Source organism: Somniosus microcephalus, chromosome 3 (assembly GCF_052327205.1).
Source record: "Somniosus microcephalus isolate GS21.2 chromosome 3, FLI_Smic_1.0, whole genome shotgun sequence".
In the NCBI taxonomy this organism is placed as follows: domain Eukaryota; kingdom Metazoa; phylum Chordata; class Chondrichthyes; order Squaliformes; family Somniosidae; genus Somniosus; species Somniosus microcephalus.
The window spans coordinates 132,064,578-132,089,799 of record NC_140989.1 but is presented as its reverse complement, the minus strand read 5'-3'; the positions used below and the strand labels follow the sequence as shown (position 1 = coordinate 132,089,799).

Genomic DNA, 25,222 nt, shown 5'->3' with positions numbered 1-25,222 from the left:
GTACTGGTTACATATGGCAAATAAAATTGAATTGAATTGAATTAGTGCGGGAAGGTGGAACTGAGGTAGAAGATCAGCCATGATCTTATTGAATGGCGGAGCAGGCTCAAGGGGCCGTATGGCCTAATCCTGCTCCTAATTCTTATGTTCTTATGTTAAAGATGCTATATAAATGCAAGTTGTTGTTGTGTCCTGACCAATATTTATCCCTCAACCAACATCACTAAAACAGATTATCTGGTTATTATCATATTGCTGTTTGCGGGAGCTTGCTGTGTGAAAATTAGCTGCCGCATTTCCTACATTACAACAGTGACTGCACTTCAAAAGTACTTCATTGGCTGTAAAGCGTTTTGGGACATCCGGCGGTCATGAAAGGCGCTATAGAAATGTAAGTATTTCTTTCTTTAAAACCTACCTCTTTGACCAAGCTTTTGCTCACCTTGTCCTAACATCTCCTTACGTGGTTCAGGTCGGAAAGTTGATAAATCGCTCCTTGGGTACTTTTTTTTACTTTAAAGGCGCCATATCAATGCTGTTGTTGTTGTTATTGTTGTCGACAGACCCTTCATCTCAAAAATCTCACCCAACCGGCGCTGGCCAACGGCGTACGTACGTACATTACCGTCATGCACGCGCGGCGTGACGCTTTGTATGCAAATGAGACGTGATTCCCCGGATGTGCGGCGGCTTGGCACCCCTCCCCTCCCCCCCTTCCTTTTGCGGATTTACACGGCGGAGCTGGAGAAGCCGCGGCAGCAATAGCCAGGGGGTTATACACTGGTGCTTTCTACTGAGCGCCTGATACTGCGGACTCGGCTGTCTGTCTTGTGAGGCAAAAGCAAAATTAGCACTAACATACAGCGGAGGAGGGGGGGGGAAAATAAAGAAGCGGTGCGAGGCGTCTGTTGATCGAAATATCTGGAAGATTAACCTTCGTCAGCCAGGATGGTGAGCGAGCGCTTTGCAGCGGCCGGGGAGGAGGCATTTTATTAATAAAGATGTTTCCCTACCCCTCTTATTCACAACATTATTTTCTTTATTTTTTCACTCCATTTTTTTTCCGTGTGAATTGGCAAACTGAGGTGTATTTTTTTGTGTGTTTCAAAAAGCCGAGCGGCCATCATTGATGGCAACGCCGCAGTGTGGGCTCGGCCTCCTGCAGGCGCAGCCCGCTCCCGCCTTGCCTTACCCTCTGCCCTCTCCTGCAATCATTTTATAATTATATTAAATATCCTTATTTATAGGTGTCTTCCCCTGCTGGAGCTCCGGGTCAGTGTCTTTCACCACCCCCCCCTTTCTCCACCACCCCTCGCACTTGCTGTAAACGGAGGCTTTGCAGGGGTTGGACTTGTGGAACTGGGCTTTTCTTTTCCTCCTTCCTTTTTTTTAATTAGTCCACATTATTTGACGCAGTTTTTTTTTATAATGCAATTTTTTGATTTAATTAGAGGGGAGGCGGAGGGCTTCAAAACCATCTTGACAGCTATTCAGAACCCCCCCTACTCTCCATAACAGGAGCATTGGGTGTACAATCTGATTTATGTGCCCTCCTTTTTTTTTAATTATAAATAAACTTCATCCTGTGTGAAATCAGACCTGTCCGGGTAGAGGGAGAAAGTTTTTTTTATATTTGGGGTCTTCAGAGCGAGCCGAGACTTTAAATTTTTGTGTGTTTATTTTTTTAAATGCCTGTTTGAGATGGTATATAACATTTTCAGGTCATTTTACTGTAGGCCTTTCAGTATTGAGCGAAAGTTAAGTTTAAAATGGAGGGGGAAATGTGTTGGCTACAGTGCTGTTCAAAGAAATACATGTAAATGTTATATCGTAGGGATTCGGCAAGTAGGCAAAGTGGTGACTTAGCCTATAGTCCAATTAGGTGCATTTATCATATCTAAGAATTTATCTGCAGTAGTTTTATTGTAAAGAAACAAAATCCTGTAGATGCTGGAAATCTAAAACATTCAGCAGGTCAGTCAGCATCTATGGAAAGAACAGGGAAGTTAAGACTCTTAACCAGAACTTTTGCATAAAATCTGTTAAGTTTTAAAACTGATGGTCTTTGTAATAAAACTTCAGATATGGAGGATGTAACTTGACTTATTGTATATGCATGCTATTTATTTTTAAGTAAGCCTACAATTTTTTCATAAATAATGGTATTGAAATTCCTCTGTGAATAGGAAACAGGAAAATGCCCCTTTTATTGTGACAATTTTGGTATTTTATAATGGAATAATTTAAGAAATAATTGGATGCTGTGATGGGCTGGGTCTTTTTAAAAAGATGAGCTAAAATGGCCTGACTAGCTTTCCTTATCTTTATTTGATGTAGAAAATCTGTGATCTGACGTTCAGAAGCAATTTACACCTGATTTCTTTACTGATTGTTTGAAAGTGTATTTTTTTTAAATGTTCAAGACTCTAGATAAAAGCTATGTAACTTGTCCCAACCCAAAATCTATCAAGTAATTCTCACTTTGAAACCACTGAGAGAGGTTTATTTGACTGACAGAAGCAAGCAGCTGCATAAATTACTGTAAATCTAATTAACTGTTTCAGAAGTTCAAGTTATGTTGTGGCTCTATATGTAAACTGGATTCTGTGTGAAGAACAAAATACCTGGTGGGAGAGTCAAATGGGTGCTTCCTTTGGGGAAAAACTTCACTTGAGTGGGTGCTTGGGGACTTGGATCACCTTCACTCCTTGCAATTGTGGGAATCCCATGAGATGAGATATTCACTCCTGCAAGACTTGTTCTTTAAGAACACCTGGTGATTTTAAGGGGGGCATATTAAATGAGACGAGGAAGAGATCTAAGTTTTCCTGGGTGGATGTGCAAACGTGAGCTGATTGACCACCTTCATCCTTGTACACCTTGTGGTCTTATCATCTGAGAACTACAGATACAACCTTTCCTACAGAAGACAGCAGATCAATAATGTGAACCCACCTGTAGTTTCTTTTCCTCCTTAGACCAGGAGTTAAATTATTGCAGGCTAATGACTGGCTGAAATCAGGTACTTGAATGGCACAGATTGGGGATTTGACCTGGAACCTTGCTGGTCTGTGTGACTCACTTCTGCACTGAGAAGCAAAGTTACCAACTAAACTGGGATTATGACTATTGTAAAATGTAGGTTTGGTCTATTTTGAGTGCTTTTTGTATTTGAATTTTACAAAGTCCTTGAATGTGGTGCTGCATCTTTTTCCACAACTCTTTGTTTGACTCTCAATCAGGCTTCTGCCTTGCCACCGCACTGAAATGGCCCTAACCAAAGTCACAAATGACATCCTTTGTGACTGGAACCATGGTGCATCTTCCTTATTTGTCGTCCTCAATCTCTCTGCAGCCGTGGACATGGTCTACCATACCATCCTTCTCCAATGCCTTTCCTCCGTTGTCTAACTCAGTGGGATTTCCCTTGATTGGTTCCACTCTTACTTATCCAATCATAGCCAGAGTGTCTTCATCAATGACTCTTTCAGCTTCCACACTGTTGCCATGAGAGTTTTCCAAGGATCTATCCTTGATCGCCTCCTCTTCCTTATCTACGTGCAGCCCCTTGGCAACATCATCCGCAGACATGGGGGAAGCTTCCGCATGTATGCTGACTACACCCAGCTCTATCTCTTGACCCCTCCACTGCCGCTGTGCTGTCAGATTGTTAGCCGGACATTTAGTCGTGAATGAGCCGAAATATCCTCCAGTTAAACATTAAGACTGAAGTAATCGTCTTTGGCCTCTGTCACAAACTCTCTACGCTTGCCACTGATTCCATCCCCCTCCCTAGCCACTGTCTCGGTTGAACAAGCCTGTTCACAACCTCAGCGTCCTATTTGATCCCAAGCTGAGTTTCTGACCCTGTATCCTCAACAAAGACTGTCTATTTCCACCTCTAACTGCTGCCTCTGCCCATCTCAGTCTGTCTGATGTTGAAACTCTCATCTAAGCCTTTGTCGGCTCTCCTGGCTGGCCTTTGTAAATGGCAGTTTATCTAAAACTCTGCTGCCTGTATCATATCCCGCATCAAGTCCTGTTCACCCATCACTGTTATCCTTGCAGACCTACATTGGCTCCTGGTTCCCGAATGTCTCCAATTTAAAATTCTCATCCTTGTGTTTAAATCCCTCATGGCATTTCTCCTTTCTATCTGTAATTTCCAGCCATATAGCCTCGTCCCTACCAACCAACTCTCTTCCTCTGGCCTCTTGTGCAGCCTTCCTCCTTTCACCCCACCATTGGTGGCTACGCCTTCAGCTACCTAGGCTCCAGGTTCTGGAATTCTTCCCTAAACCTTACCACTTCCCTCACTTACTTTAAGTCCCTCCTTAAAACCCACTTCTGACCAAGATTTTTGGTTGCCACTCCTAATACCACCTTCTTTACTTCAGTGTCAGTTTTTGTCTGATTATGCCTCAAGTCCTTGGGAGATTTTCTATGTTAAAGGTGCTAATAAATGCTAGTATGAGATAAGTGCACTGGATCATTTCACCAGTGTACAGTACGAAGATGACAAGCAACTTAACTTAATTATTAAATTAGTCATGCATGTGGTGTGAGCAGTTTTCGTTTCCAAATTTGGTGTGGGCAGACAGTGCGATCTAGAATTTCCGAAAATTAGTATAGACTTGTGCGTTACATATACATTGTTTTTGGCAGCGCACTCTGGAGAGCACTTGGTGGTGAATTTATAAAATTGACATCCATTACTGGAAAAAAGATAACTCTGCATCCAATTTGCAATTCTGCAATTCTTCCGACTTGTAGCTTTTAGGTTAATTTAGTTAACTGACCAGCTGAAAGTTTGTCATGGGACTTGCATTTATATCTCACTTTGTGACCTCGGGATGTTCGAAAACACTTTACAGTCAGTGAAGTACTTTTTAAAGTGTGGTCATTGTTGTAATGTAGGAAAACCTTGTGCATAGCAAGGTTCCACAAGCAGCAATTAGATACATATAGAAACATAGATACATGACCAGATAATCTGTTAATGATGGTTGAGGGGTAAATATTGGCTAGGGCAACAGGAGATCTCTCCTGCCCTTTTTTTGAATAGTGCTATGGGATCTTTTACGGCCACCTGAGTGGGTAGATGGGACCTTGGTTTAATGTCCCATCCGAAAGACAGTGCAGCATTCCCTTAGTACTATACTGAAGTCTATCCTTGATTATGTGCGCAAGTCCTGTAGTGGGGCTTGAACCCATGACCTTCTGATTCAGGCAAGCATGCTAAAACACTCAGCCAAGACGGACATCTAAACTGAGAACGGGTATGTGAAATGTGGGCATATAGAAATTATTTACTTTATCAATGTAAGATAAGAAAAGGGATGCTGCAGCTTTAGTTTGATTTTACACTGCAGTTATCCTAAATCGTGCAATTCTATTTGCCATTATTGTCTGTGATGACTAGAACTGCTATCTAGTAGTTAATGGATATTTATTTTTGAACTATTGATGTTGGACACTAATATTTAAATTATGATTACCTTTGTAGTGCTTTGTGTTATAGGTAGATATTTAATTGCAGTACCCTTAACTTAATCTAGATCAAGTAAGTAGTCAGAAAACTACACTGTAAACTAAGTTACCCAATTACAAATTTAATTAAATAAATCAAGGTTATATAGGGATGGCAGTGCAGGCGGTGTGCTGCAACTGCAGCATGTGGGAGTTTGTGGAGAGCATTGTGATCCTGGACAACCACGTTTGCAGTAAGTGACTGCATCTTGAACTTCAGCTCAGAGTTTTTGAGTTGGAGTCTGAGGTGCAGACGTTGCAGGGCATCAGGGATGGGGAGAGTTACCTGGACACTTCGATTCAGGAGGCAGTCACACCCCTTGGGTTAGGTAGTGGTACAGGTGTGGTTAGTGGTCAGGGACAGGAGGGTGTGACTGCAACTCGGGTAGGTAAGGGGACCCCAGGTGCAGTGCTGGAGGAGCCTCAGCCTTTGCCCTTGTCCAATAGGTATGAGGGTCTTGTGTAGATATGGGAAAAGCCTGTAGGATGGATGAGCAGGCTGACCATGGTGCAGGAGACCACTCAAGTGGGGGGAGTGAAATGGAGTGTAGTTGTGGTAGGGGACAGTATAGTCATCAGGGGGATAGATACTGTTCTCTGCAGCCGCGACCGAGTGTTCCAAAGGTTGTGTTGCCTGCCCGGTGCCAGGGTTAAAGACATCTCCTTGCGGCTGGAGAAGAACTTGGAATGGGAGGGGGAGGAACCCGTTGTCGTGGTCCACGTAGGAACCAGTGACATAGGTAGAACTAGGAATGAGGTTCTGCTGAGGGAGTTTGGGAAGCTAGGATCCAAATTAAAAAGCAGCACCTCAAAGATAATCTCTGGATTACCATGCGCAAATTGGCATAGGGACAAACAGATTAGCGGTTTAAATGCGTGGCTCAAAGAGTGGTGTGGGAGGAAGGGGTTTTGGTTCATGGGGCACTGGCACCAGTACTGGGGAAAGAGGAAGCTGTTCCGTTAGGATGGGCTCCACTTAAACCGGGCTGGAACCAGTATCCTGGCGAACCAAATAACTAGGGCAGTAGACAGGGCTTTAAACTAATGAAGGGGGGTGGCTGGAGGATTCGGGAAAGAGTAAATTTAAAAGCAGCGAGAGAAATGTCAAGGCTCTCGAGCAGAGTAGAGTTTTGGGTCAAAATAAGCAGAGTGGGTCAGGAAGGGACAGAGAATAGCAAAGGTAATAAGGCATCAGTGACTAAGCTGACATCAGGGAAAAAGAGAAATGTCAAAGCTAAATGCACGAAGCATTCGCAACAAAATAGATGAATTAATAGCGCAGATAGAAATGAACAGGTTTGATCTAAAAGCCATAACAGATACGTGGTTGCAAAGTGGCCAAGGTTGGGAACTAAATATTCCAGGATACATAACTTTTAGAAGGGAAAGGCAAAATGGAAAAGGAGGCGGGGTAGCCCTGATAATAAAGGATAGGATAAAGACAGTGGAGAGAAAGAATCTTGGCTTCGAAAATCACGAAGTAGAATCAGTTTGGGTGGAGCTAAGAAACAGCAAGGGGCAGAAAACATTGGTGAGAGTTGTTTATAGGGCCCCATACAGTAGTTGTAATGTAGGGCAGAGTATAAATCAGGAAATTAAAGGTGCATGTAACAAGGGTAATACAGTAATCATGGACTTTAATCTACATATAGACTGGGCAAACCAAATTTGCAGTAATAGTGTGGAGGATGAATTCATGGAATGTATGCAAGATAGTTTTCTAGATCAGTATGTTGAGGAACCAACTAGAAAACAGGCTATTTTAGATCTAGTATTGTGCAATGCGAAAGGGTTAATTAATAACCTTGTAGTAAAGGGGCCTTTAGGGAAGAGTGTTATATTGAGTTTGAAAGTGACTAGAGTCTGAAACTAGGGTCTTAAATCTAAACAAAGCAAACTACGTAGGTATGAGGGTGAGTTGGCTAAGGTAGATTGGGAAAAGTACATTAAAAGGTATGACAGTGGACGAGCAATGGCTAGCATTTAAAGAATTAATACATAATTTGCAACAAATATACATTCCTTTAAGGCACAAAAACCCCACAGGAAAAGTGGTCCAACTGTGGCTAATGAGAAAAGTTAAAGATAGTATTAGATCAAAGGAAGAGGCTTATAATGCTGCCAAAAAGTGTAGTAAGCCAGAGGTTTGGGAGGATTTTAGAATTCAGCAGAGGACCAAGAAATTGATAAAGAAAGGGAAAATAGAATATGAGAGTAAACTAGCGAGCGACATATAAACAGACTGTAAAAGCTTCGATAGGTATGTAAAAAGGAAAAGATCAGTGAAAGTAAATGTAGGTCCCTTACAGGCTGAGACAGGAGAAATTATAATGGGGAATGGCAGAGAAATTAAACAAATACTTCGTGTCTGCCTTCATGGAAGAAGGCGCAAAAAACTTCCCGGAAATAGTGGACAACCAAGGGTCTAGTGAGAATGAGGAACTGAAAGATATTAGTATTAGTAAAAAAGTAGTGCTGGAGAAATTGATGGGACTGAAAGCCGATAAATCACCTTTACCTGATGGCCTATATCCTAGGGTTTTGAAAGAGTTCACTATAGAGATATGCATTGATTGTCATTTTCCAAAATTCCATAGATTCTAGAACCGTTCCCGCGGATAGGAAGGTAGCAAATGTAACCCCACTATTTAAGAAAGGAGGGAGAAAGAAAACGGGGAACTGCAGACCAGTTAGCCTGACATCAGTAGTAGGGAACATGCTAGAATCTATTATTAAGGACGTGGTAACAGGGCACTTAGAAAATAATAATAGGATTGGGCAAAGTCAACACAGATTTATGAAAGGGAAATCGTGTTTGACAAATCTGCTGGAGTTTTTTGAGGTTGTAACTAGCAGAATAGATAGGGGGAACCAGTGGATGTGGTGTATTTGGATTTTCAGAAGGCATTCGATGAGGTGCCACACAAGAGGTTATTAAACAAAATTAGGGTTTATGGGATTGGGGGAAATATACTAGCATGGATTGAGGATTGGTTAATGGACAGGAAACAGAGTAGGAATAAACAGGTCATTTTCGATTGGCAGGCTGTAACTAATGGGGTACCACAAGGATCAGTGCTTAGGCCTCAGCTATTCACAATCTACATCAATGATTTGGATGAGGGGACCAAATGTAATATATCCAAGTTTGCTGATGCAAAGATGAGTGGGAATATAAGTTGTGAGGAGGATGCAAGGAGGCTTCAAGGGGATATAGGCAAGCTAAGTGTGTGGGCAAGAACATGGCAAATGGAATATAATGTGGAGAAATGTGAAGTTATCCACTTTGGTAGGAAATATCGAAAAGCAGAGTTTTTTTTATATGGTGAGAGATTGGGAAATGTTGGTGTTTAGAGGAACTTGGCTTAGGATAAATTGAACTCTGGATTTGTTTTTCAGTGTAGACAGAATTCTCAGATTTTAACGTACAACCGTTTATTTGGCAAGCCTTTTTGGTTCTGAACAGATACTGGAGTTTTAAGTGCTTGATTGTACATTTATGGAAAACAATATACTGTGGGACTGGCAGCTATATAAAAATTGACTGTCGTGAGCAGTGTGCTACGCAGATACCAAAATAGGCTGTTCTAGTTTTGTACACCTGGAGTGGTGGAGTGAGAAACAAATTTGAGACTTAAATTATTTGGAATGGAGCTTTAAGGAAAGGGATAATTCACTGCAGTGGGAGAAGCTATATAAAGATTTTGAACATGATTGCAGAATTAGTTTTAGTATTTTTTTTGAAACAGACTTAATATTTGCAAGCCACATGGTTCTCAAAAGCAGGGATATGTACCGGCAGTTATGAACTGAGAACATGCAATTTTGCCCATACTTCTTGAAAATGTTTTTTTTTCACCATACATTTTCTATTCTTTAAGGAATAAAAAATGAAGATGTTCCACAATGTTTTACAGCCAATGAAATACTTTTTGAAGTGTGGTTACTGTTGTAATGTAGGGAAACCTTGTGCACAGCAAGGTCCCACAAGCAGCAATTTGATACATGTCCAGATAATTTGTTTATCTGTCCCTGAATACTTGATTAGGTTTGTGTAGTGACATTAAGTATAAACATACCAAAAATAAACTTTATTGCCTGTAGGCCTCTACAGGTGCTGATGATCTGAGACATGGTTCTGCAGGTGCTAGCTCCCCAATGGGCTATCTTGCCCAAGTGACCATTTTCAATGTTAGCAGGACTGTTCAACAGTGGGATAGCTGGAAGGTGCATCGATAAAACTCTGCGCTCTCTGTCCATGTGCACTTTCAAGTGATGGTGCTAAACCTGATGCAGGCAATGAATAAGAAGCTGGCAGATTTTCTCTTTCTCCCTACCTCCTAGGACAGGGTGACTGAGGCTAATTGTAGTAACTCTTGCTGCCCCAGGTGAGGTCAGCTAGCTCAGCATAAATCAGGATTTGACCCTAGGAACTTTCTTCATGGCTCAATTCAACACTGACATATTTACTAATTAAGCCAAAAATATAAAATTCTTATCTTGAAGGAGCTGGTGTATTTTTTTAATATTTGCAATTATTTTTCAGATAGTAATTCAATATTTTGCATGGCTGTACATTGCTACTTTCTCAATTTGGATTGAATGGAATGCAATGGTTTTGGGTATGTGTGACTCTGGCAGTTTGTGCTGTTCATTGTATCTAGATGTTCATTGTATCTAGAGTAAGGGATAGTGGTCAGGATAGTTGTAAGAGATTCTTATATTTAACAACTGAGTCCTTAATTTCTTTCAAGGGCGTGACTGCTGCCAGTGAAGTTGAAGTATTTACACATGTGCAGTTTCAGTGTTTATTCGGTTGTTTGCTAACTGAAAAGAAAATATTGTCGCCATTACAAAGAAAACACTTCCAGGGAGAAAGGAGAGGAGGGGGTGGTAAAAAGAGATACTGCTGAACAGAGCTGCATCAGGGAAAGAAAATCTGTGCCAGCAAAACACAGTAAACGTCCATTTTTATTAATTTTCTTCTCCTTTCCCTTCACATGGAGCTTGCGCACCGTACAAAAATCTCCGCAACCCTCCCCCCGTGGAAATATCGTACATTGATGCTTGAACCAACCTGCGCTATTATACATTATTAAACCAACTGATAGCTCCATAGGTTTAGGCACGCGATATGGCTATATTATTATTATACATTCATACTTAAACCACCACAGATTTATGTACAGAACGCTTCTGTGCAACATCTGTTCGTTGGCAGCAGTCATTCCGTTCTTTCAATTGGCATGCATGTTGTGCAGCTTTTTGGGTTTTATTTGTGTACTCTGTGAGGATGCTCATCTATTGCTGGCTGCAAGTTGGGAACCCAGATTGTTCAATTCTTGAGACATTTTTTAGAATGATTTGTTAAGTTCTATGAAAAGTTTAAATATCTTCCCATCTATGTGTCAGGCCTACTATATTGGAACTGAGCAGACATGGAGAACTGAAGGTACCGTTTTTTTTTGACACAATAAAATGCCAAAATAACCCAGGACTGAAATCGCCAAGTAGGCTATCAAGATTTAGCACTCTAATTTCAAAAAAACTTGTTTGGCTCTCCATATTTGTTCTGTTAATGCCACTAATTGTTTGCTGGCTCTCCATAATATTTGTTCTGTTAATTCCACTAATCGTTTGCTGTATAATTAAGTTGAGTGATCTGTAAATTTTACATCCACGACTTCCCATTCAAGCCTTTGATGTGGATTTGTAGGCAGCCTTTAATGTTTTGTAGCCTGAAGAAAGCTCTCTTTGATACAGTGGTGGCATCAAACTTGTTTAAGTGATGTAATATTCTTCATCTTGATATGAAACCTGTATCTTCACATGCACATCTTGTGCAGTTTGACTGCAGATGCAATCTGAGCTGCTTCTCCCTGTTTCTCACTCGGGGAACCCTGAGCTACATTGCCATGCTCTCTTGGACTTTCCTTTTTCCCACCATACCAAAAAATTGGTAGTAAATGAAGATAAGAGTATAATTAATAGATGGTGTAAAAGTATATTTCAGTTGGTGTATATTTGATTAGAACTTACTCAGCTGTGTCCACGGTGAAGCTGTTCTGTGCTTTTCTTGCTGACCTTTGTTTTAATAAACTCTTTTCTCAAAGTATAAGCTTATTCTTCTGAACACGCTAGTGTATATATCTAGGTCAAAATGCTAGCTTCAGATACAGCCCCAGTTCAGAAGGACAAAATCTATAATTGTACTGTTGGGTGCTTCATATAGTTCAGGGAGACGTTGCTTGAAAATTTCACTCCCGTGGTAGCACTATATTCTAGTTAATACTATTTGTAGTAGGCATCTATCCAGTGCAGCGCTTCAGCTAGCTGTGATAATATCTTTGCACTGTTGACGAGCGGTTCTTGCCTTAACTGTTGGGCCCAATAGTGAGGTAATAAGATGTGACCAACGCCTGTGTAGGGCTCTTATTGTTAGCCAAGTCTCTAGGCTGTTCAAACATCTAAGATTGTTCTCTTTCTCCCATCTCCTCCCCAAAAAAGTTGTCGTCATTGATTTACAAATCTGGGGAGGGGAGGAGTTGTTGAGACCTTATCTGAACTGAGGCCTTATCTAGAGTATTTATCAGTGAAAATGAGGGGCACTTGATAGAGTTGTTAAGGTTTACCTGGGTATGGAGAATTTATACCCAGGAAAGCTCTTCTGTTGGGCACAGGATTTGAGGACCAGAGGACCCATTGAAAGCTAAGGTGTCAAAAGGAAATCGGGAATTTAGGCAGCTTTTTTAGCATGAAGGTAAGAATTGTGGAGCTGATTACTAGTGGGGTGGTGGAACATAAAGATATGGCAGATTTAAGCTAGGGTAGATGGGACCAATGGCCTCTGCCCAAAACATTACTACGTATTTCTTAAGAGTATTCTATATATGGTTAGTTTTATGAAGTATTCAACTTGTGTGATTGTGTAGTAGGATTTTTCATTTAATTTCTTAGTAAACACCTACATGGCTTGAATCAGTCAATCTGGTGCTTCTGTAACTGCAATTTTCAGAAATGCAATTTAATTTGGTAAAATACTTGACTTTTTTCAGATACTATAGATTTGTGTGGGATATTTGAACTTTATTCGAATTGGGTGGTGTGGAAATTATTTTTAAAATTCAAACAAAGGGTGAATTGTGTCATTTCCCAGTTTTTATATTTGAATAAAGAGCACATGGAAGCTGTACTTTGTACAGGTATTGGTTTTGCAGTGCTTGCTGAACAGGCCTCATTTGCATAAGGTTTTGTAAATTAATTTTCTCTGCTTCTGTTCAGCCATTGAGTTTAAACTCTAACATGTTTGGGCAGCTTTGCATTGGGCAATTTTAAATCTGAATTTGACTTGGGAGTGGGGCATAACCTGACGCCAGCGTGTGTTCTGTGTTTCGGTTTCAGTTTGGATCAAAATGTTTGTACCTGCAGAGTGTGATTATTTGTCTGACAGCCAATCAGAGTTAATATACACTGTTTACTTGGCACACTGGATTACCCTTTCATTTTGGATGTGATCCAAATTAAAAACCTTATAATATGGTAATTGAGTCTTAAAATACAAAACTGCATACTAACTAGGTCGCTTGAAAGGGGTTGTTTAATATCTTGTTTCCAGTGTTCAGTATAACAATTGTTTACAATTGGAACTTAGTTACTAGACAGTATATATAGCGCGAGTTGCAGAAATGGAGAATGATGAGGCTGTGGAGGACTTGGACTTGTAAATGAGGACAAGGATTTTGAATTCATTCTGTTGGGAGACACAGCCAATTAATTCGGTGAGAACAGGAGCAGTAGGTGCGAATGATTTACTTAAGGATAGGGTGTGGGGTTTAGAAGACCAGCGAGGACGTCATTAGAAAAGCTGAGTCTGGGGTGAGGAAAGGTAGAGGTGGGAAATGTTGCAGAAGTAGACTATTTTGGAGATGGCTAGAATATGGGGTTTGAGTGACATCACCGCATCTTTGGCTTGAGGTAGCACCCAGGGAGGGAGATCGGTTGGTGCCAAAGGTCTGGGATTTTTGGTTAGCTTACTGATGTTCAGTTGGAGTAAATTCTGGCTTATCCGCAACTTTGCCAGACAAACAACCTAATGAATTCAAATTTTTTTTTTTCAAATTCAAATCGCTTTATTGGCATGATAAGTTACATCTTATGTTGCCAAAGCATCAAAATACATTTATGGTTTAGCACATAAACGCAGTTCTATTCATACAGTGTATAAACAGGTATATCCCTGAGTGTATAAATATACATTCGCATTGTTTATATATATTCTTTTCTTAGTTTACTGGTTGTCCCTCTGTTCATGGCAAGCTGTAACATAGTGTGCCGCCAGTGTTACACAGCTTCTCTCCTCTCCCAGTAGGAATGGGAGTTTTTGGTTGTCATTCAGATTTCTGAAATCAGGGCATATTTGTGAGAATTTTTGGTAGAAATTCTCCCTGATGCCCTGACATTTTCCGCAGGCTGTGAGGAAGTGCATCTCTGTCTCCACTACTCCCTGACTGCAGTGAGAGCATATCCTGTCTTCTCTTGGCAGCCTGGTCTGCCTGTGTCTGCCTTTTTCGATCGCTAGGCTATGTTCGCTAAGTCTGTACCTTGTCAAGGTTCTTCTCAGTTTGTTATCCTTTACCATGGTCAGGTAATCAGCTATGTTGTATTGTCTGTTTAGGGCCAAGTAGCAATTGAGTTTGCTTTGGGTTTTTGTTTCTGCCCAATATGTCAGATATTTTTCCTTTTGCTTAGCGACGATTGTGTTGGGTCGAATTCTTTGTGTTACCCTGTCACTGTCCTGCGGCTGGTTATTGTTAGTATTGTTAGTAGTTACTTCACTGAGTCCCAGGATTAGTTGACTGAGGGTATTCTTCTTTATGGTCAGCTCTTGGCATTTCAGGGCGTCGTAGTGATAGCATTGGGGATTGCTCATTTGTAGGTGATTCCAAAATTTGGTGGCTCTTTTTTGGATAGTGATTATTAATGGATATTGGCCTAGTTCCGCCCTGCATGCATTGTTTACTGTTTTCCTTTGAGTCCGGAGGATACTTTTACAGAATTCTGCATGTAGGATCTCAATTGGGTGTTTGTCCCATTTTGTAAATTCTTGTTGAGTTAGCGGTCCCCATACCACACTGCCATAGAGTGCAATTGGTTCAATTACTGATTTGAAAATTTTGAGCCAAATGCTAATTGGGATTTCTATTTGGATTGATTTTTTGATGGCATAGAAAGCCCTTCTTGCTTTCTCTTTCAGTTCATTCACAGCCAGTTTGAAGTTTCCCGTAGAACTGATTTTTAAGCCCAAGTATGTGTAGTTAGTGGTTTGTTCAATTTTGGTTGTTCCTACTGTGAAATTTATTTTGGGTCCCTGATGTTTGGATCTTTGCTGGAACACCAGGACTTTGGTTTTTTGGGGATTTATTGTCAGGGCCCAAGTCTGGCAGTATGACTCCAGCAGGTCCAGGTTCTGCTGTAGCCCCTCTTTAGTTGGTGACAGCAGAACCAGGTCGTCTGCATAGAGGAGGAATTTAACCTTGGATTCATATAGGGTGAGGCCGGGTGCTGTAGATTGTTCAAGTAGTTTTGCCAATTCATTTATGTAAATATTAAAGAGTGTCGGTGAGATTGGCGAGCCCTGCGTCACCCCCCCCCCCGCCCCTGTGGGAAGTATTTTGTTTTTGTCTCCAATTTTAACTGCACATTTGTTGTTTGTATACATTGATTTAATTACATCATATGTTTTCCCTCCTACCCCGCTTTCGATAAGTTTCAGGAATAAACCGTCATGCCAGATGGAGTCGAAAGCCTTCTGGAAATCTACAAAGCATGCGTAGATTTTGCTTTTGTTATGGTGAACGTGTTTGTCAATTAGGGTCTGTAGGGTGAAGATATGATCGGATGTTCTATAGTTTGGCAGGAATCCAATTTGGCTTTTACTCAAGACATTGTGCTCCTCAAGGAAGTTTATAAGTCTTTTGTTTATGATGCTACAGAATACCTTCCCCAGGTTACTGTTTACACAGATGCCTCGATAGTTGTTTGGGTCGATTTTGTCCCCACTTTTGTATATGGGCGTTATGAGTCCTTTGTTCCAGATATCAGGGAAATAACCGACACTCAGAACCAAGTTGAAGAGTTTTAGGATAGCCAGTTTCATTTTGTTGTCTGTGTGTTTAATCATCTCGTTTAGTATGCCGTCTGTCCCGCAGGCTTTTCCTGGTCGCAGGTCCTTGAGTTTTTCAAGAAGTTCTTTTTCTGTTATTGTGGCGTCTAGCGGGTTTTGGTTATCTTTTATGGCCATTTCTAGCTTTTCCAGTTTTTTGCATATTTGGTGTTGCTCTGGTCTTAGTGTGTTTTTCTGGTATAATTTTTCAAAGTGGTTTACCCATGTGTCCCCATTTTGAATGGCCAAATCGTCGTGTTGTTTTTTGTGTAGTGTTTTCAAGTTTTCCCAGAAACAATTGGAATCAATGGATTCCTCCATGGAGCTGAGTGTATTCTTAATATATTGCTCTTTTTTGGTTCTGAGTGTGTTTCTGTATTGTGTTAGTGTCTGACAATAAGTAAGGCGTAGTTCCTCGTTTTCTGGATGTCTGTGTTTTTGGTTTGATATTTTTCTAAGTTTTTTCCTCATGTTATGACAATCTCGGTCAAACCATTTTTCATAGTTTTTTGTTTTGGGTTTGTTCTTGCGAGCTTTCAAGTTTGCATTTGTTGCCAAATTATCAAAAATATTGTTTAGTTTACTAACTGCCCGGTTTACGCCGCCTTTATTGTGAGTGTATATGTTATCCAGAAAGGTGTCTAAGAGAGCTTGAGTTGATGCATTGCTAATTGTTTTCTGGTATTTTTCCATGTCGTTTTTGGCCCATCTGTACGATTTTTTGGTGTTGTACAGTTTACTGGGTTGTGTTTCTATGTTTGTTTCTGTCTTTTTGAGGAACATAGTAATTTGACTGTGATCTGACAGTGTTGTTTGTGGTTTGACTGTGAATGCTCTGAAAGAGGATGGGTCTAAGTCTGTAATCATATAGTCTACTGTGCTGCAGCCAAGAGGTGAGCAATAGGTCGATCTTCCTAGGAGGTCTCCTATGAACCTACCATTGACAATGTACAGACCCAGGTTTCGACAGAGCTGTAGTAGCTGTTTTCCGTTGGTATTTGACTGCTTGTCGCAGTTATGCCTGTATGGAGGGGAAGGGATGTCAAAGTGGTTATTCCCGAAAACGTAATTGTTTCCCTGATTATTGGTGAAGTCTGGTTCTTCGCCCGTTCTTGAATTGAGGTCCCCACAGATCAACACGTTCCCCTGGGCCTGGTATTGGATAATTTCCCCCTCCATGTTGGAGAAGGTGTCCTCTTTAAAGTACGGGGAATCGATTGGAGGGATATAAAGTGCGCAAATGTAAACATCTTGGGTGTTTGAGATAATCTCCCTCTCAAGTTTGAGCCACATATGGTTTTCGCCCTTTTTTATAAATTTGATGTAATTCTTAAGTTCTGTTTTAAACCAGATCAGTATGCCTCCGGAGTCTCTGCCTTGGGTTACACTTGGTAATTTATTGGAGGGGACCACCAGCTCAGTGTACCCTTGGGGACAGCCAGTGTGTCCTTTTCCTTTATACCAAGTTTCCTGTAAAATGATGATATCTAGGTCTTTAGTTTCATCTATGAACTCTGGGGTCCTACTTTTCACTTCTCGCAGTGAAGAGCGTAGACCTTGGATATTCCAGGTCGAAATATATAAGGATTTCATGGTAAGTTTGATCTTTTACTATGATAGGTTAAAGAGTGGTACGTGTTTGTCGTGTCTAAGTGTGGGAAAAAAAAAATCACTTCAGTTGTCTATAAAAGTTAATACAATTTGGCTACAGTTCTTTCTATTAATTAGTCCTTGATCCATAAGGCGGAAGTAGATGCTGCTGCACATCTGCTTATTGTCTCTTAATGGATTGTTTCTGTCTGAGGTATTGTGTACGTCCTGTGCATCTCTCCCTCTGTCTGGCTGGGAGCGGTCCTATTCCCCTGTGGGACAGGAGTGGTGCAGGTCTGATATTGTTGTTTTGCATGGGGATCCTTTCTGGTCTCGGTTGGTGTTGGTGGTCCTTGTAGTGTTCCTGATATGTACCCCGCTGATCTCTGGTGGTCGGGGGGGGGGTCCTCTTGGAGTCTGGGTATGGACCCGGTTAAAAGCGACGTCCTTCAGGGCTTTAGCAAAGATCGATATTCTTTGCCTTTGGATGTGGTCGTAAAGACATTCCTCATCGAGGGTGGGGTGTTGGGCTAGGTGTACGTTGTGGTTTGATTCGCAGTCTCTTGCTATGCTGGCATTTATCTCATGAATTGTGTTGTTGAAGTCTGTTCTCGGCAATATTGTGGAAACAGTGATTCTAGTGTTTGGAAATGTACTGCTTGCCTTCCTAATCATTGCTCTGAGCGATGTTGCTACTTCTTTCTGTTGGGTCTTTAGGTCATTTGTGCCTGTGTGTATTATTATGTGTTGGGGGGAGCCTAATCTGGCTTTGGTCAGCCATCCCATGGCTCTGTTTGTTGTTGGGCACCAGATCTTTTCTACTTTACTTCTAGGGAATAGCTTTTTCTCCCATAGAAATTTCCCATTTGAGTCTGAGTATTACGACGTCAGCCTTGTTTGTGTTTACTGTCTAGTGGCTTTCGCTTGGACTCATAGTGTGTGCTGGGCTGGGGTGTCTGGTGTGTGCGTACCTCTTGTGAGCGGCTCGCTTGTGGTTCCACGGTGGTGGGGGAAGATTGCGAATCAGTATGCTGGTCGGTCTGTGTGGCACCCCTTGTATTGTGTGTCTGTTGCTTTTGTTCCGTGTGGGAGTGCAGCCGTTCCGTCCGGCTCTGTCTTGTCTTATCTCTAGCCTCTGGTTGCTGGTCTAATGGTGTTATCTCTCCTCTATGGCTCTCTTCTTTTTCCTGCAGCTCTTTCACCTGATTCCTAAGTAGATTCACCTGGTTCTCAAGTAGCTTCAGCTCTCTCTTGTGTCTCTCCCTCTCCTGATTTTGATCGTCATTCATTTTGAGGAACTCCTCTCTAAGTTTAACCATCTCTATCTCTAATTGATTAAATTTATCTTTTGGTTGTATCTGGCTGTGTGATCCCGGGGTATGTGTCTGGTCGGCCCTGGAAGGCTCACTCACTTCCTGGCTAGGCTGGTCGGCCCTGGAGGGCTCACTCACTTCCTGGCTATGCTGCTCTTCTCTTGGTGAGCTGGGAATGGTAGGGGGACTATGTGTGGCTTCCTCCCTGGTAGTTATGCTGGGGTTTGTCAGTTGTATCGTGTGGCTGTGGTTCCCCGGGGTTAGTGTCTGGTTTGAACTGTGTGGCTCGTTCACCTCCTGACCAGGCAGATTTTCTCCTGGTAAGTTGTCAATGTTGGGGGGAGTGCGGGCCACTCTGGGGCTGTTCTTTCCCCCCCTTAGTTAATCTTTTCAGTGTCCTGAAGGCCGTTGCAAATTTGTCGAGGTTGCCTTGCACTAATATTGTTCCGGTATTGTACGCGTTGACCGTCGTGGCTGAACTGTCTCCTGGTGTGTTAATTTTCATTTTGGACCCATTTGCGGTATTTTCTAGCTTAACATTGGTATAGTGTGATTTTATTGCTGTGATCCAAGCCGCTGGCTGATCTGAGTAGAAAATGAGGTTACTTTTTGTCCCATTGTTGTAACAGTCAGCAAAAACTGTGGCATCCACCTCCATACATCGCCGGCCTCTGCCTTTATAGCTGCCCAGCCACTGCTGAAACCTCCATCCATGCCTTTGTCACCTCCCAGGTTCAACTATTCCAATGTTGCCCTAGACAGCCTCCCATCCTCCATGCTTTGTAAACTTCAGCTCATCCAAAACTCTAATGCCTGTATTCTATCCTGCACCAAATACTGCTCATCAATCACTCCTGCCTTACTAACCTACATTGGCTGCTGGTCACCACCGCCTGCAATTTAAAATTCTCATCTTGGTGTTTAAATCCCTACATGGCCTTGCCCCTTCCTTTCTCTGTAGCCTCTTACAGACCTGCATCACACCTGCCCCCCACCCCGCCACCTCTCTGTTCTGTTGTTTCTGATGCAACTCTACCGTTGGCGATCCTGTCGTCTGCTGCCTAGGCTGCACATTCTGTAATTCCAATCAAAACACCTCTGCCTCTCCATCTTCCCCATCTTTTTCAAAAACCTCCTTAAAATTCACCTCTTTGACAAAGCTTTTGGTTACCCCTCTGAATGTTTCCATTTTGTCTTGGCGTCCATTTTTTTTTCTGATTACGCCTCTGTGAAGCACCTGGTCGTTTTGTTCGCATTAAAGGTGCTATATAAATGCAAGTTTTTAGAAGTGACTGTGGGAACAAGAGTGAGAGACATTATGCGAGTGAAGCGGCGGAGAGGTGGTGTAGGAGAATGGAGTGATCGACTGTGTTGAATGCCGTGAGAGGTTAAGGGTTGCCATTGCAGAGTGTGTGATTAATGACCGACGAGGTGGTTGTGTTTTGGGGAGGGTGGAAGCCAGATTAAATGGATTCAAACAAGGAGTTGTAGGGGAAGGGTGCATAAATCAGAAGTGACGACCTATTCAAGGACCGTAGAAAATTATGGTAGCTTAGAGATTGGGCAGTTGCTGGAGAGTGGAGAGAAGTGGGTGTCAAGGGTGGTCTTTTTAAGGAGGAGAAATGGTGCTAGTTTGCGTTGGGGTAAAAAAGTTAATTGAGTGATGAGATGGATATGGAGTGGATTGTGAGAGTTGGGTTTTGTGTAAGAGATCAAGTTTAGAGAGCTTGAGGTTAAGTTAAAGAGCAGCTATAGCATGAGCGGGGTGGGGGGTTTCGGGTGGATCAGCAATGGGGAAGATTTGACTGAGGCAGCTACATAAGTGGTCACGAAGTTGAGAAAATTCATAAACCTTGTTCTTTTGTGTTCAATGTGTGGGTGAATGGGGTGAGGTAAGGTGTTGGAGAAAGCAAGAACCTGGGATTGCCTATCTCCAGCATCATCCTGGAGTAGTAGAATTTGATGTGCTCAAGTGTGTGGCCGCTAAGATTATTATTTTTGTGCTTTATAAAAAAAATTGAAGCCGTGTATTAGTCATCGTTTACTTTATAATTCAGTTTGAATTGGTTTGGCCTCATTTTAGTTGCGCACAAACCATTTTTCTGGACAAAATTGTAGCACTTGGAAGATGGTATGAAAAATGTAATTAAGAGTATAAGATCACTCTGCTTTAAATATATAGAAACCTTTGCTCCAAATTGATATCCTACTTCAGGTTGTTTTTAAATGATGTAGACAGTTTGGTATTTGTTTTTAGTGATGTAAATTGTCTAACTTATTTGCTATTGTAGCTTTGACCTTTCCTTTTCCATGCACTTGAAATTGGTGCATAATTGTGACTTAGTATGCTTTGTGAACTTTGATTTATAAAGGTTGTGTAAGAGATAATGTGACCAATAGACCGTATTTTGTGGTGCCAGGTGGCTATAGATTTGGGCACTTATCTGTGCTATGTGGCTAGTGCAGTGAGAACAGTAGAGCTAGTTAAATTGTGATTTGTGTTTTAGGTGTAGTTTTGGGGCTTTTCAGTGTTTGTCTTTGTAAGTGTGTCTTTAAGTTGAATGCTAACCTGTTTCACTTATCAAACTACAAACCCAGAAGCACATTTACATTTTGGTTAAGAATCTTGAGCTTCTGTCTTTGGTTCACTATGTTTGAGTGGTAGCTTAACGTTTGCTCACACCATCACAGAAATACATTTGAAGGAATAATGCTCAAGAACTTAGACATTTGGTATGGAAAGTGTGAAATTTGGTCCATCAGATTGTATTTGCTACAATTAAAATCTTTGTAGTTTAAGAGTCTGTAGTGGAGGTTTGGATTTAGTCCCAGCCCTACCATTTCTACATACACCATTATTTTAAAAACAAAATCCAATATACCCAAAATAAAAACAGATACACATATAATCAGTTTTAACAGTACATATGGTACTGACATTCAGGCAACCTATGAATTGAGGAGTAAACTGATTGTCAGCTTTCTCATTCCAGAAAAGGGTATGCTGCTTATAGATAGATTTTGGATTTATTTTGTGACTGGAATGTATGAATTTTCAGCTGAACAAGCAAATGACTGGAATGGCTTGTTGAGTGGTCTTGAATATTCAGCTGCACGGGTGTATGTTTTATATTGAAAGCTCGTCTCTACTTAAGTGACTTAGAAATTGTGCTGTTACTTTTTGAAGAAGGATCCAGTTTTTTCCCCCAAAGGACCATGTCACTACGACTACCTTTTTGGAACTGCACCGACTTGCAGGTCAACTTTGGGTATGTCGGCTTGGTTAAGTGGTAGCACACTCACCTCTAAGCCAAAATGTTGTGTGTTCAAGCCCCACTCCAAAATATCAGTGCAGCACTGAGGGAATACTGCATTGTTGGAGTTGCTGACACTCGGTTGAATGTTAAACAGCCCACCATGCTATTTGAAGAAGAGCAAGAAATTCTCCTAGTATCCTGGCCAACATTCCTTCCTCAACCAACACCATCAAAAACAGATCATCTGGTCATTCATTCATTTGCTGTTTTGGGGATTTTGCCGTGTGCATGTTGATGCATTTGGGGATGTAAACCGTGAGCGTGCAATTGGTTGTAAAGTGTTGTGACACGTCCTGAGGATGTGAAAGGTGCTATATAAACACAGGTTCTTTATTTACCTGTAGTTAGGTTTCTCCCTTGTTTCTTTGCTCAACTGAACATATTTTTATTTTCTCCTTTCCTGCACTTCCCTCCCCACCTGTGATACTCCTATGTCTTCATATTTGCATTGCCAACTGAGTATAGATTTGATTGAAGTATCTATCTACATAAAATCTGTTGCAGGAAAAGATCAAATGTCAGCTTTTCTCAATGACTTAATTAGGCAATCTAAACATGGAGTCCCCTAAATATAGATTAACAAAGATCCCATAGAAATGCAACCACTTTAAAGGCTGCAGTTTCAGCCAATCATATTACTGCATTATATTCCATTAATTAGAAATTAATATAAGAACATAAGAAATAGGAGAAGGGGCCACTTGGCCCCTCGAGCCTGCTCTGCCATTCAATAAGATCATGCCTGATCTTGGGCTCAAAGCCACTTCTCTGCCTGCTCCCCATAACCCTTCACTTACTTATCTTGCAAAAATCTGTCTATCTCCTTCTTAAATGTATTTAATGACCCAGCCTCCACGGCTCTCTGGGGTAGAGAATTCCACAGATTTATGAACCTGAGAGAAGACATTCCTCTTCATCTCAGTTCTAAAAGGATGACCCTTTATTCTGAAACTATGCCCCCGAGTTCTAGATTGCCCCCCCTCAGTACCTTAATGTTTCAATAAGGTCACCTTTCATTCTTCTAAATTCCAGTGAGTATAGGCCCAACCTGCTCAACCTTTCTTCATAAGTCAATCCCCTCATCTCTGGCATTAACCTAATGAATCGTCTCTGAACTGCCTTCCAATGCAAGTATATATCCTTAAATAAGGACACTAAAACTGTACGCAGTACTCCAGATGTGGCCAATACCCTGTACAGTTGTAGCAGGACTTCCCTGCTTTTATACTCCAACCCCCTTGCAGTAAAGGCCAACATTTTATTTGCTGTACCTGCATGCTAACTTTTTGTGTTTCACGCACAAGGACCCCCAGGTCCCTCTGAACTGTAGCATTTTGTAATCTCTCCATTTAAATAATTTTGCTTTTTTATCTTTCCTGCCAAAGTGTATAACCTCGCACTTTCCCACATTATACTCCATCTGCCAAATGTTTGCCCACTCACTTAGCCTGTTTATATCCCTTTGCAGATTCTTTGAGTCCTCTGCACAACTTGCTTTCCCAGCCAGCTTTGTATCATCCGCAAACTTGGCTACATTACACTCGGTCCCTTCATCCAAATCATTAATGTAGATTGTAAATAGTTGAGGTCCAAGCACACACAAACATAGAAGATAGGAGCAGGAGTAGGCCATTCGGCCCCTCGAGCCTGCTCCGTCATTTAATGAGATCATGGCTGATCATCCAAATTCAGTACCCTGTCCCTGCTTTCTCCCCTTATCCCTTGATCTCTTTAGCCTTAAGAAATATATCTAACTCCTTCTTGAATATATTTAATGAATTGGCCTCAACTGCCTTCTGTGGTAGAGAATTCCACAGGTTCACCACTCTCTGGGTGAAGAAATTCCTCCTCATCTCAGTCCTAAATGGCTTACCCCTTATCCTTAGCCTGTGACCCCTGGTTCTGGACTCTCCTGCCATCGGGAACATCCTTCCTGCATCTGTCTAGTCCTGTTAGAATTTTATAAGTTTCAATCAGACCCCCTCTCATTTTTCTAAACTCTAGCGAATATAATCCTAATCGACCCAATCTCTCCTCGTATGCCATTCCTGCCATCCCAGGTATCAGTCTAGTGAATCTTTGCTGCACTCCCTCCATGGCAAGAACATCCTTCCTCAGCACTGATCCCTGTGGCACCCCACTAGTTACTGTTTGCCAACCGGAAAATGACCCATTTATTCCGACTCTCTGCTTTCTGTTAGTGAGCCAATTCTCTATCCATGCTAATATATTACTCCAACTCCATGAACTATTATCTTCTGCAGTAACCTTTTATGTGGCACCTTATCGAATGCCTTCTGGAAATCCTAATACACCAGATCCACTGGCTCACCTTTGTCCACCCTGCTAGTTACATCCTCAAAGAACTCCAGCAAATTTGTTAAATATGATTTCCCTTTCATAAAACCATGCTGACTCTGCTTGACTGCATTATGATTTTCCAAATGCCCTGCTACTGCTTCCTTAATGAAGGACTCCAGCCTTTTCCCAACGACACATGTTAGGCTAACTGGTCTATAGTTTCCTGCTTTCTGTCTCCCTCCTTTCTTAAATAGGGGTGTTACATTTGCAGTTTTCCAATCTGCTGGGACCTCTCCAGAGACCAGAGAATTTTGATATATTGCAACCAATGCATCCACTATCTCTGCAGCCACTTCTTTTAAGACCCTGGGATGCAGGCTATCTGGTCCAGGGGACTTGTTGCCTTTTGGCCCCATTATTTTACCAAGTACTTTTTCCTTAGTGATAGTGATTGTCTTTAGTTCCCCTCTCCCTGTGGCCCCTTAATTATCCATTATTGGGATGTTGTTAGTGTCTTCTACCATGAAGACAGATACAAAATATTTGTTCAGAGTCCAAGCCATTTCCCTGTTTCCCATTATTAATTCCCCAGTCTCATCCTCTAAGGGACCAACGTTTACTTTAGCTACTCTCTTCCTTTTTATGTACCTGTAGAAGCTCTTACTATCTGTTTTAATGTTTCTTGCCAGTTTACATTCATAATTCATTTTCTCTCTCGTTATTTTTTTAGTCATCCTTTGCTGGTTTTTAAACATTTCCCAATCCTCTAGCCTCCCACCAATCTTGGCAACATTGTATGCCTTTGTTTTCTATTTGATACCATCCTTTACTTCCTTAGTTAGCCACTAATGGTGCTCCCTTCTCTTAATTTTTCTTTCTCACTGGAATATATTTTTGTTGAGAGTTATGAAATATCTCCGTAAATGTCCGCCACTGCATTTCCACTGTCTTGCCCTTTAATTTATTTTTCCAGTCCACCTTAGCCAGTTATGCCCTCATGCCTTTGTTTA

General features: G+C 41.5%; 1 protein-coding gene across 1 annotated transcript in view; it reads left to right on the top strand.

Annotated features, from left to right (window-relative positions):
* Positions 1 to 685: 685 nt before the first annotated feature.
* dnaaf10 (dynein axonemal assembly factor 10) overlaps positions 686 to 25,222 on the top strand; it is a 151,702-nt gene continuing 127,165 nt past the window's right edge. Inside the window, exon 1 of the mRNA XM_085981627.1 lies at positions 686 to 951. The gene's annotated coding sequence lies outside the window, so the exon portion shown is untranslated. The remainder of the gene's footprint in view (positions 952 to 25,222) is intronic.